Source organism: Sylvia atricapilla, chromosome W (assembly GCF_009819655.1).
Source record: "Sylvia atricapilla isolate bSylAtr1 chromosome W, bSylAtr1.pri, whole genome shotgun sequence".
NCBI lineage: Eukaryota > Metazoa > Chordata > Aves > Passeriformes > Sylviidae > Sylvia > Sylvia atricapilla.
The window spans coordinates 12,792,928-12,803,791 of record NC_089173.1 but is presented as its reverse complement, the minus strand read 5'-3'; the positions used below and the strand labels follow the sequence as shown (position 1 = coordinate 12,803,791).

General features: G+C 47.3%; 1 long non-coding RNA gene across 1 annotated transcript; it reads left to right on the top strand.

The window, feature by feature from the left end:
* Window positions 1-732: 732 nt before the first annotated feature.
* Window positions 733-2,905, top strand: LOC136373379 (uncharacterized). The gene is made up of 2 exons (XR_010745641.1): window positions 733-2,215; window positions 2,275-2,905. It is a non-coding gene; the product is annotated as an uncharacterized lncRNA (long non-coding RNA).
* Window positions 2,906-10,864: the final 7,959 nt, after the last annotated feature.

Genomic DNA, 10,864 nt, shown 5'->3' with positions numbered 1-10,864 from the left:
CATTTCAAAAATAGTTCAACAGATCAGTCAGCATCTGGGCATAGACTGGGAACTTCACACACCATACCATCCACAGTCAAGTGGCCAAGTTGAGAAAATGAACCATCTGATCAAGCAACAAATTGTGAAACTAAGGCAAGAGGCTAATTTGCCTTGGCCCCAGTCCCTCCCGTTAGCATTGCTGCGGATTCGAACTAAGCCCAGAAGTAAAGAAAAGCTGAGCCCTTTTGAAATGCTTTATGGGAGACCATATGGTGTACAGAAAGGGATATCCACCCAAATTGGGGAAGAAAGGCTGACTGCTTATATGATAGCCTTAGGTAAACAACTCAGAAAAATTGAGAAACATGTGGCTGGAACTCGGAGCAGAGGGCTAGATGGGCCAGTGCATGACATACAGCCTGGGGATTATGTGTATGTTAAGTCTCTTACAGAAAAGACCTTGAAGCAACAGTGGGAAGGACCATTCCAAGTGCTTCTCACCACTTTCACTGCAATTAAGATCCAAGAGCAGAATGCCTGGATTCACCACTCCTGAGTAAAGAAAGCTCCTAAAACTTCTTGGAAAGTAACACCAGGAGATAAAGGACTGAAACTAAAATTCACCCAAACAAAATAAGTGCATGGTGGGTAAGAATATTTTGTAACCTAAGCTGCAAGAGCTTAATTGAGAAAATTTTCTTGTTTATAATCATAATTCCAATCCAAAAACTGGGAAATACTTCTAGCCAGAACGATGCTGAGTGGCCCTGGTCCCAAGCTTTTACCTGGTACACTGGATCCATGGGAGAGTATTCTAATATAAAGAATCTAAACCTATCAACTGTGGTTATGCATGAAAACCGAGTATATAAAAGACAAGAGTGGCAGAAAAAACAAAGGTTGTGGTCACTCCAAGGGACTGTAGGAGAGGGAATCAAGGTTGGATGCCGGCTGATTAATGGAACCACTCATAAGAAAGCAATCCAAATTAGTGCTTCATCCACTCCCACAGACAAACCCAAGGAGGTTTGTAGTCGTTCAAGTGAATTGGACTGTTGGTATAATTTCACCCTAGTACAGACTGTTGAAGTGGTCTGCCTTTGGGCCCATGATAAAATTGGGCTCTCCTTCAAATTTAGAATAAATGCCACAACTAAACCCATTACAGCCGACACTAGCACTCCAGCCCAAACCCAGATCACGCCACCCAGGTTTGGACCCAAAATTTATGAAATAGGCCCATATGTGATCAGGAACATGGGTCAGCAACAATTGTTGTCTAATCCGGAATGGTCTCTCAAGCGTGTTGAACTATTGATGCAAACTAACATCTCTGAAGTCCAGCCAGCCTGCTCTTCCTTCCTAAAAACATCCTTTGAGGGCTGGACAACATGGTTGCAAAAACAAGCATACACCAGGGGTAGAATGCGGAGAGATCTGACCGGAATGTTAGGGACAGGACTAGGAGTTCTGAATGGAATCGATTCGAAAATATTAATGAACAAATTGGCCACTGCAACAAGTGATCTAACTAAATTAAAACAACCTTTACAATCATCTTTGTTGGCATTGGGAACTAGTCAGTGGCAGGTTTCAAAAGTGTTGCCAAGTTGGGAAGAAGCAGAGGACCAAGACCATAGATTAATCATAGATGCACTTGTTACGGCTCAGAGTAATACGTCCTTAGCTTTTAGCTGTATATAGGCACAGTTGTGGTTGCAGTCAACAGCTGCCTGGGTTATAAGAGAAGGAAGTGAAGGAACCTTTCCAATTGAGATTTGAAAAGCTGTCTGGGACAATGCTACTGATTTTGAAAAGAAATTTCAGTCCTGGTGGACCCTGATAAACTTCACCTATGATCCAACCATTAACACAGCTACTGCTTTTGTGCTCACCATCCACAATGCCACAGTTTATGTTATTCACCCCATTATAGCATTAGGACTGAATCATGAGGGATCAGTGCTCTACCCCTCAGAACATAGAACATGGGCACGGAGAGTGGGTGAAAAATGGCAAACTGTGAATCTGGAATCTTGCATTTCCCGGGAACAACAAGGGTTCATTTGTGAGAGTAACACAATCGATGCTCGAGATATATGTCTTGATACTGAACAGGGTGTTTGTCATTTTGAGGTTCATTCAAACACCAGTCAAAGAACTGTACTTGTATATATTGGTCAGGGTTGTGTATGTTTAAGGACTGCCTGTGCTTTTATAGAAATAGACTATAGTCTATTATAATAGATATATATAGATATATTATAATAATAGTCTAGTATAATAAACTAGATAATGTAACTTTGTTTAACAAGGATCATTCTAACCACTGTATTTGTAACTTCGTTAAGATTTTAGGGTGTGACTTCCTGTATTTAGCACCAGTTGTTTCCCACCAACTAGTTAAGTCTGACAATACAATATATCATAACTTATCACCCACACCTATTGGGATGAATCTCACTTTAGTAAAACAATTAATTGATCATCAGGACCTTGCCAAAATTTTGAAAGGTATTCAGAAAACTGGAGAGCAAACTTTAATTACTGTCCATCATGACACAAGAGAAATAAATAAGGTTCTGCAAAGAGTGAAACAAGATGCAAGTTACAGCAAGTGGGACTCACTCTTTGGATGGTCACCCACTGCGACTAGGATCCTAAATACAATGAGTCACCCCATTATTGTCTTGTTAATATTGGTTGGTGTAAGTTTTGTCCTGTCTTTTGTAATGCTTATTTGGAACTGGAAACTGTTACAACGAGTAGTAATATTAACCTCTTTATCCCAAGTACATGGCAAGGCACTAAGAGACACATATCGTAAAGACTGGAATTCATATTGAGTAAAAGAATTTACTGCCTTATTGAAAAGGGGGGACTGAAATATGGGGTTAGAAACTAGAGGATATTAAAACTCAAATACTAATTAAAGGATAGGCATTCAGATGGTGTGTAACAGCAGGGGGTAGAGTGCAGGTGTCTGATAAAGATAAAAGACAGGAAGGCAGGATTACCAAGGACGCTGGAACTGGCAGGCGCCTCAAGCACCAAGGACTAGATAACCCTGGCTTCAGAGCTTGAAATATGACCAGAGGATTAGTGGGCATGTGCAAGACAGCAAGGTCAGAAGTTCATCTCCGAGGAAGACTATCCTTCTTCATCTCTGAGACCCCCAGGACGACCACCAGAGACACCTGCGCAGGCGCAAAGGACTGATAAGACAATTAACATACGAAGCGGAGAGAGGAGGAGTCAAGGAATGAATATGCATAGGTGTATTGTGAAATTTGATGCATATGTAACATTCTAGGGGATAAAAGAGAATGGAAGTGAGTGAGGGGCGCGGGTGCCTTTGGGGAACTTCCCTGCATCCCGCCCAGCGCTGAATAAATTACATACCTACTTTAAAACTCACTTTGTCTCTGAGTTTTAGAGTTTTTCCGCGTGTCACCCGGGCCGCCCAAGAAGCCACGTTCGATTCAGCTTCCGCTTCTTATCGCGGTTTCAATCTTTGGGGAGGGGCTTGGACTCCCCTGCGCTGCGGCGCGGGTGGCCAGCGGGAGTGGGGTGGGCTCGGGACCCCCCCAGACCCCGCCCCTCAGGCCTCGCGTCCCTCGGCGCCCTGGAGCCTGTCCAATGGCGGGGAACAGCCCATCCCCCATGCATTTCCTGTGGTGGTGGGGATGCACAGTCGGCGGCTCCGCCCGCGCCGGTGGCGGACTCGGGTTTTCAAAGTTCGGTCACTACGAAGTGCCTGCACTGCTGTGTGTCTACGCGGTACCCCTTCGGACACGTCAATGCCGTGGTTACGGCCCCGGCTGATGGCGGCGCCCCGCCCACATCGAAACCGGCCACCGCCATCGGGGGAGTGGGCGGGTTCCCTGATGGCTCCTCTCTGCCCTCTCTGTCGGCGGGGGCGTCTGCGCAGCCGGCGGGGACACTGGCAGGCATGGTTTTGGTAGATCTGCTCTCCGATTCCGCCCCCGTGGGGGCTCAGCGAGCTCCCCTTCGCCCAATGCGAGCGGCGCCTCCCGTGCGCGCTTGTGTCAAGGCTCCACCGCCCTCCGCCCCGTGTCTTCCTGCAGCGCTGGGCGGGGGTGGGGCCGGGGCTCAGTCGGCCCCTCCTTTCCCCGCCCCGTCCCTGTTTGCGGCACAAGGGAATGGTGCTGGGGCGGTGCCGGCCCTGCCTCCCCCTGCGTCAGCTCTCCTGGCGCCGGGTGGGGGCGGTGCCGGATTGTTGCCGGCCCTGGCGGCCCTCCCACGCCAGCTCCCCTCCCGGTACAGGGCATGGACGGCACCGAATCTCTTTCGGCACCCCTTTCCCCTGCGCCGGCTTTGGATGCATCTCCTGGCTCCATGCCGCAGACGGCTGCAAACCCCACAGTGTCTAGTGTGGCTTCGGCGGCTGCCTCGCAACCTCCACCCTCTAGTGAGTCCGGGAGTGTCGTGTCTATGGCCCCCCCGGTACTCACCCTTGGGTCAGGGGGCAGCACAGCCATCACGGCTCGAAGTAGGGGACCCCGAAGTAGTGCTCTCTCTTCAGCCAACCACTGGACCCTTCCCCCGTGCCAAGTCACGGTTCGTCCCAGGGACCTCAAGTGTTTCTGGGATGAAGTGAAATCCAAAGTTTTGGAAATGGGTGATTGGGACATGGTGGACCAGCTCATGGGGCCCGGAGAGAGTCCTTCTGGCTCTGCAAGCACCGAAAGGAATGCGATATCGGGTGCTGTGAACCCAGGACAAGTATCTGCTCCTGTTCCTGTCACATCCACAGAGCAAACCCAAACAGATACTGCTACCTTGTGTTAAAAACGGGCCAGGAGACCTGCTCCTTTGAAAAGCCTTTATTAGTCAGCTCTTTCAAGGGGGAACTCGAGGGGTCGCCTGCGCCGCCGCTGCTCCTGTCGCCGCCCTCGCTCCTGTCGCCGCTGAGGATCAGGTGTCAGTCGGACCTTCTGCTCTCGCCGCAGCAGAGTCGGGAGGCTCCGATCTCGCGGGAATTCCCGGCAACCCAACTGGGCTCGTGTGGTCTAGGGGTGTCACTTCTTCCCAGTCCCTTTGTGGTCGTGGCGAGGCGGCAGAAGCAGAATTCAGTCTTTAGGTAGCTGAGGGTCTTCTCGGTGTTGTAGTGCCTCCCTTTTTACCTGGATTTGGTGCTGGGTCGCGGCTTTTGGGTCCGCTTGCCGGCAGCTGTACTTCGGTTTTGGAGCGGTGCACCATGGAAGTCCTTGGATTTTCCTATTAGGCGGGGCCGGCAGCTCGAGGAGCCGGCAGGGAACGGCGACAGCCTAGCCCGACGGAAGGGGGGGGCCCCGGGGTTTTAGAGGGGGTATACAACTTGGAATGAGATTTTTGAGGGTACAAACTTTGGTACAAACAGCTTAACAGACCGGTTTACAACTGGCATAATATTTGAAACAGTACAACTTTTTAACAAATGGCAGACTGTGTAAGAAAATGGGAATCTCTTACATTTTATTCATTTCAGTCCCCCCTCTATTTCTTTGATCGGGCCTTTGCCCGCATCAATTGGCAGTTTTTTTTGATTCATGGGAGTATATCTTTTTTAACTTCTGGTATTGGTTATATATTCTTTTGGCTTTATTCAGTTCTTCAGTTTGGGGTTCTAGTCTTATTTCAGTAGGTTTGGGGCTTGCTTGAATGGTTGCAGTTCGAATTAAACAGGGGAATATGCAGGGAAGGAGTAGGAAGCTGGCAAGGATGCTTATTACAATAAATAAGTCAATAGGTAAGTTTTTATTAAGGGGCTCATCAATTTCATTCAGTGGCTTTTCTTTTATTAAATTTGCAACTCCCTTTGGATTGTCTAATTTTTTTTGGTAAAACAATTCTCTTATAGGGCACTCTCTAGTTAGGTGCTGCATAAACGTTGCAGCAATTTTTACCATCCAATATTGTTTTTCATTTTTTTGGCAAGTAGATACTTGGGTTATATTAAAACACGTGGGACTCACGTGAGTGTGAACTCTTATAAGGGACTGCAGATTCTCTTCATCATAGATGAGATGGTAGCCCCTAGAGCATGTTCCTTTGGCATGTTTGCTTATTAATGGGACTATAATTAGTCCTCCCAAGAGTCCAGTATGAACCATTATCTCGATCTCACCTGGTCTTGCCTCTTGGGTTAGGGAAGTGGGATAGTCATTCTTAGGGCATGCTCCTTCGGTGGGTTTGCTCATCAATAGGACTATAATTAGTCCTCCCAAGAGTCCAGTATGAACCATTATCTCGATCTCACCTGGTCTTGCCTCTTGGGTTGGGGAAGTTATTTAGCTGGCCTTATGGAGTTTCTTTCAGTGTGCTCCCACTTGTTCAGTTTTTGATTAGGCTTTCTGTGGTGTGCCCTATAAGAGATCTGTAATGATATTATTATCACAACCTTTTTAACACTTTATAATAACTTAGAACAACAACTTACAGAGAACATTTTATGATCTAATTGGGCTTTGGTCGTTTCTTGAAGGTTATTTTAAGTGTGTTTGGATCTCTAATGGTAGTCCATTCAGAGGGAGTCTCTGCTGGGGTAACAGAGTCACTGGGAAGTGGCAATGGTCCTTTTACTCGGGATATGTGTGTCCAACCCTTTTCTTGGGTTCTCACTGCAGTGTGGGTTGTGAGCAGGACCTGGAATGGACCTTCGAATTTGGGAGTTAGTGGAATGGTATTCCAAGATTTAATTAGGACCCAGTCCCCTGGCTTTATTTGGTGTACATCCGCATCTAAGGGGGAGGTTTGAGGAAGATACCCTCTTCTCTTAAGATTGGCCAATGTCTTTCCAATTGTTTTAATATATTCTTGAGTGGCTGCCTCCCCTTCTAAATAATTTGCAGTGCTGTAAGGAGTTAGTAAGAAAGGGAGTCCAAACATCATCTCATATGGTGAAGCCCCTATGTCTGACCTTGGCCGAACTCGGATTCTCAAGAGTGCTAGGGGCAGACATTTTAGCCAATTCATTCCAGTTTCTGTTATCAATTTAGTCAATACATTTTTGAGGGTTTTATTCATCCTCTCAACTCTCCCCGAGCTTTGGGAGGTCATCTACATACTGCAGGATTTGTACATTATTTTTAGGGATAAACTGCCTTAGTAACTCTTCTAGGGCTTGTCCGAAAAGGTTTGGGCTTTCAGTGAACCCTTGAGGAAGACGAGTCCATCTTAGTTGCTGCTTTCTCTTACTTTCAGGGCACTCCCATTCGAAAGCAAACCAATCTCGGCTTCCTTCTGCCAAAGGACAGGCCCAAAAAGCATCTTTTAGATCTACTACAGTAAACCAGGAATGTTCTCTAGGGATCCTGCTCAGGAGTGTGTAGGGGTTTTGTACCACCGGGTGCCTGGTAATTGTTTTTTTGTTTACTTCTCTTAGGTCTTGCACTAATCTAAACTTATTTTCTGCCTTTTTTACAGCCAGAATAGGGGTGTTGTGGGGTGACATACAAGGTTCTAATATTCCTTCTGTGAGTAGATGGGTTATAATTGGCGTTAGTCCTTTTTTCCCTTCCAGAGAAATAGGATATTGCCTGACCCTTATAGGAGGCGTATTTTCTTGCATTTTTATTTCTATAGGTGGGATATCTAAATATCCATATTTTCCCTCCTCGGCCCAGACTTCTGGCTTGATTTCTTTCAAGTCTCCAATAGTCAGCCTCATCATTTGTACTACCATTTTTCCTTCTCTAGGAAGAATCCCTACTCCCAACTGAACTTGCAGGTCCCTTCCCAGCAAGTTACTGTCTATTTTGGGTAGATATATTAAATTAGTGACACATCTCTTGGAATTTCCTTTAATTTCTATATTTTCTATAACTGAGGCTTTGAAAGGCTCCCCTTCTGCTCCTAGGACTTCACAGGTTTTTCTTCCAATTGTAATTCCAACTGGAAGTCGGTTAATACATGATTTATCGGCACCAGTATCTACTAAAAATTCAAACTCTTCATGTTGGGGACCTACTTCAAAGTTTACTATGGGCCCTTCTTGATGTTTCGTGGGGTCCCCTAACGCATAGAGCCCATGACACCCCTAATCCTCTTTGACTTCTCCTTTCAATAATTTTTCCAATGCCTCTTGCTCCCCTACGACAGTCTCATCAAATGACAATTTTTTGCAATATTTTTTTAAGTGTCCTATTTCTCCACAATAAAAACAGGCTCGGGTCTCTCTCGGTCTCTGAGGAGTACCCCAAGATGGTGGGTTCCTTCCTCTTCCTTTTTCTGGTAAAGATTTTGTGTTCCTTTCACCCCTAGCATCCTCTTTGAGATCCCTTACACTCTCCCTGGCCACGGCTACCATAATCCTGGTTTTTGCTTTTGTTCTTTCTTCATCTCTCCTAAGATATACTCTTAGTGCTTCCCTTAATAATTCATTTATTTCTCGGTCTTGCCAGTCCTCCATCTTTTCAAGTTTTCTTCTGATATCTGGCCAGGATTTTGTGACAAACTGTAACTTTAATAATATCTGTCCCTCTGGGCTATCTGGATCCAAATTAGAATATTGCTGGAAATTCCGTCTGAGCCTGCTCAGCCAGGCTGCTGGGGTTTCATCTTTCTCTTGGGCCCTGTCAAAAGCTAATTTGGTGTTGCTACTCCGAGGAACTGATTCTTTAATACCTTTTATCATTAGGTTTCTATAATCCTCCATATTTCTCCTCCCTTCTTCTCTGTTTGGGTCCCACCCTGGGTCAGCTATTGGCAACTTCTGGTCACCGGGGGGGCCCATTCGGTTTTCTCTCTCCCAGATGCGCATTCCTGCTGCCCTAACCAACCGAAACTCGTCCGGATTGAAGAGTATATTTAAGATGGAGTTTAGTTCTCCCCATGTATAAATATTTGGGCCTAAAAACTGGTCAATCTGGTTGGCAATTCCCACTGGGTTTTCAACCAGATTCCCCAGTTCTTTCTTAAAATTTCTGACTTCTGACGCTGTTAAAGGTGCATTGACAAACCCTATTCCTCCAACTGCCCCACCCAATGGGACCTCCCTTAGGGGAAAGAGTTTGGTTTTTGACCTGGTGTTACTGTAAGGTCCTTCTGGGGTTTTTATTGCCTGGCAGGACGCATTGTTAGTTGCCAGACCTAGCTCCCAGCTGTGAGGGGGTGCAGGGATTGTGGATGGTGAAGGAGAGGAGGTTAGACCAGTGTTAGGAAACGGCAGAGGGTAAGAGGGGTTATAAGCTGGAGGGGGGCAAGTTGGGGAAAGAACAGGGATTACAGTTTGAGAAGGTGGGATATGATTTTCAAATGAGGTTGGAGGATTAGTAGGGATAGTTTGTAGCCCTTCGGGATAAACTGGAGGAGGAGGCAAATGTTCTAAGGGGTCCCAATTATGGCTAGCTTCTTCTTGGTTCTCCTGCTTTTCATTCTTTTGTTTCCCTTGCTGTAACTTACATATTTTTGCTGTTTCATTTTTGACTACTTGTTTCTGCCAACAGATAGCATAGAGTATTTGTTCAGTACTTGAATCTCCTCGAGATTTCAAGTATTGAGTTAATTGTGAACACATCCAGGGGTCTCTAGTTCCACACCATGGCCATCTTTCAGGTAAATCTAGCTTAGGCCAAGCCTCTATGCAATAATGGATCATCTTGATCCTGTCCAAGCTTTTAGTGGCTTCATCAAACTCCCATAGCTCTAACATTTGTCCTAGTGGACTGTCTGGTGGAATTTGTTTTATCTTTTTCTCTCTCTCTTCAACTGGCTCCACTCTACTTATGTATGCCCCCATTTTCAGTGGGTCTCAAATAAAAACTACGCTGTTCTTATTCTGACAGAAACTTTACTTCAGGGCAACCCAAAGCAAAATTACTTGTCTTTGTTTTAATTAAACTTCTTTAAGGTGCCCCTATACCTACACAAGTTTAAAGGTGTGCAGCCCAAATTTTAACTCTCACTCACTCTTTGAGCACTCGTAAGTAGCCCCAGGGACCCCCTCAGGGTTTGGGCACTACCCCTGCCAGTGCTCGGAATGCTCCACAGGTAGCCTGGTGACCCGCCCTTAGGGCCTCAGCCACTACCCCTTGGCCAGCACTCCTTTACTCCCCTGCACCCGGACAGCGTACCTCTTCTCTGGGCACCCCCGACCAGTTCTACCTCTCGAACCCGGAAAGCGTACCCAAGATACCCCCGACCAATGCAGACTTTTATCTCAGCACCCCGACAGCTACCCCAGCCAGTCTCCAAAGCACCCCGAAAGCAGCCTATCTTTGCTACCCCAGCCGGTACTCAGACGCTCTGGGCCGTAGCCTCAGCCAGTACTCTTTATCCCAGCACCCCGACAGCTACCCCAGCCAGTGCCAACTCACAAGCCCCGAAAGTAGCCTGGGCAACCCGCCCTTAGGGTTCCAGCCGCTACCCCAGCCAGCGCTAGTCTCCTGTGACACCCCGGGCTATAGCCTCAGCCAGTGTGGTGCGTGCCTCACTTACTTCTTTGACGTGCCACTTACTCTCTAAATTCCTCCGCACGTCCAGAGGGGGGCGCCTATGCCCCTGGAGACGCCTCAGTCACTCTCAGTTCACTCGCTTCCTGCTTTTCCCGGCCGGCCCCCTCGCGGGGGTACTCAGCAGTCCAAACTCGCTTGGGGGGTCCGAGCTGCCGGCCCCCACTCATTCACTCCACATCCGCTCGTCTCCACTCCCGCCACCGGTTATTCTTACCGATGCTCCCTCAGTGGCGTCCCGCGAGGCTGGCGAGCGACGTCCTCTGGTCCGGGATGTCCAGCTGTCCAGGAGGTCCGAGGTCGGGCTGCGCCTTCCCGTCCTGGTCCTCTTCTGGGCGTGGCTTAGATCCCGGCGAGCCCCCAAATTGTTAAAAACGGGCCAGGAGACCTGCTCCTTTGAAAAGCCTTTATTAGTCAGCTCTTTAAAG